Below are 2,797 nucleotides of genomic sequence, written 5' to 3'. Positions count from 1 at the left end.
GCGTCGCGTTCCTTGCATTGGAGCGGTCTCGTCGTGGTTCGCTCGCGGAGGTTCTCTGAGTGCCACCCTCCAGACTGCAACGGCTACTTGCGCCGTTAATGCACATGCGCACCGTTTGCCATCAGCTGATGGCGGATGGCGGTGAGAGCTCTCCAGCAGACGGGCGGCAGTCACTAAGAGCTTGTCATCTGGGCTGTGGAGGAGGCTTGCGTGTGGGGTGCATTTCGGGGGAGAAACCCCATTCACAAGGTAATCCGCGAGAGAACTGCACGTGGAATGGGAACTACAAACTTGTTTCAGGCCGTCTCTGCGCGTTTACGCTCTCTGGTTGATCTGTTTTCGTTTTGTTTGTAGGGGAATTGTGGTCCGAGTGGGAACATCTTTCTTTGAGGTCCTGTACATTGAGTTAGTAGACACAAATATCTTTCCTTGCACTGAACAAAATCTCCCGCCTTTAATTGAATGATTTTTGCCTCATCTGAGCCCCATACCTATTTTCAGACACATTCAGGATGATTTTCATCATTGTCAAAATCATCTGTTTACAAATCACACTGGATGAAAATCATCCGGCCTTCGGATGACTTTAATCGTTCCAAAAGATGTTTCATATTGAATGAAAATCATACACAGATGTAAACAATCGGAACTTGGCTACTTTTTATATTTTCAAGAAATTTAAGTTTAAGAAATCAATGTCCAAACAATTATGGTTTTGTGTACTTAATCACATGCATTCATTCAATCACAATGATTTTTCAGCTTTTTATTCACTAATATGAAAAGTATTCCCATGCATGCCGCAATTTTATATTTTCAGGAACAGGTGTCTCCCCAAAGCGTGGTCCGAAGTAAATATGTCGAGAATCATTATTAGGCACCAACATCATTAGGTAGATTACGTTGTTGTTCTAGTATTCTTCAAAATACTAAACATATGCTGGAAATAGAAGTAAATATTGATAATTATAAACTTACTTGTGAAATACACGAAGAAATACTGAACACCACGATGCTGAAGCCATATTTGTTCAATGTTTACAAAAAGGATTAGACATTTACGATCATTATCTTTCTACATGACAACTCAGACGATAATTGAATGATTTTTGTTTTGGAACATAGGATAAGATAAAATCACTCAATAGTTGTATGTTTTCCATTTGTGTCATCTTAATTCAATTATCTAGTTATTACCATACAGATGTGTACTGAAAGTCATTGTAGAATTGGATGATTGTTGTTTATTACTTCGAAGATCATCATACTATTCTATATTCATTCAAAATAGAGAATATGCATGTTTGCATCCGAGTGAATTACAAATCATTCAATTTGGGACAGGAGCTTTCGTTCAGTGTGCTCAACTGAAAAATTCATGATTTAATCATGAACCGTAATCAGATTATATTGGATTAATGACTACTTTCAATCTAGAAATATTTAAGTATTTCAAAGGATTTTATAATATGCTTGAGAAACTACATGTGTTCATTAAACTAATATAAATTTTGAAGATTTGGCTTTTCTGAGCTCACTAAGAAGTATTGTTAATTAAGATTTAATTGAAATCGTCCTCCCTAAGTTTAAAGTTTTAAGGAAGAAGTTTACTCAACGTGTGGCTAGTCACTTTGGTTAAACTAGTTTCCTCTATAAAATTTAGAATTTGGTAACGAAAAACTATGTATGACCTTGCAAAAATGTTTAGTATTTGTTTAAATGCAAAAAAGGCAAATTGGGCAGCAATAAATCCCTTTGTTCATTACTTTAAAAGTTCTCTAATAGTACAGTCACCCCACATACTGGGGCAGATCGCTGTTTTCGACGGCGAAGACCTCTAGTATTCTGGATATGCATCATAGAGCTTTTGTCCCGCATAGAAAAATCCAATTTGTCTTATAATCAAAACCACAAATGTCTTCCAACTGACACGGTAAGTGTATCGCGAACAGTTGTTATGTTGTGAAACAATAAGGAACCCAAAGCTGTATACTGTAAAGAACAGCTTGACTAAACCAAATCAAATAGTGACAATATATTGAAAAGCTCAGATATTGTTGAACAATATGGGGATATAAATCTGTGGAAAATAGTGGGAACGTTTATGCAATGTTCGTCGAATGGTTTTTCTGTTCATGAGGCGAACATCACTTACACACTCACATTTAACTATATTTTACTATTTTTAACAGTTTGGCAAACTGTTGAACGCATTGGTACGTGTGAAAATTTTTTCATGAATTTGAAGGCACGCTTATAAATCAACACACATGCTATTTAGCTTTCACGCAATTAATAATTAAACGTTATTTCATGGCATCACACATTTCAACAAAAAATGTGTAACAACGAAATTTTTATGGTGGACCTATGTTTTCCTTATGTTTTAAATCAAATGAATTAAATAATATATATAATTTTAAAAGCCATTAAATGTGTGTAAATGGTTTTTAGCGTGTTTTATTTCTATTTATGTTTTGCTAGCAGAAACTAAAATGAAAAGAATCCGTCGTTAATCCAGCGATCTGAACGAATCTTCAAAATCTGTGCTTGATATCGTAATCCATTGGTAAGTGTTTCATGCATTAATATTTCCTCTATATCTTATAATTTCTTTCTGTTTTGTAAATGTTTTCATTCTCTCCCACAGCAGTAGTTTTCCTTTGACGAAGGGCCAGCATGGAAGTTTAAGCAAGTTCCCGAAAAGCTGAAGACAAACAGTTATTCTCTAATGTTTTTTTTTTTTTTTATATTTATTAGGCACTCCGTGCTCGTGGCCACTACTGTGCCGGACTCA

The sequence above is a fragment of the Aedes aegypti genome, chromosome 2 (genome assembly GCF_002204515.2).
Source record: "Aedes aegypti strain LVP_AGWG chromosome 2, AaegL5.0 Primary Assembly, whole genome shotgun sequence".
Taxonomy (NCBI): Eukaryota; Metazoa; Arthropoda; class Insecta; order Diptera; family Culicidae; genus Aedes; species Aedes aegypti.
Note: the sequence above shows the minus strand (reverse complement) of the source record.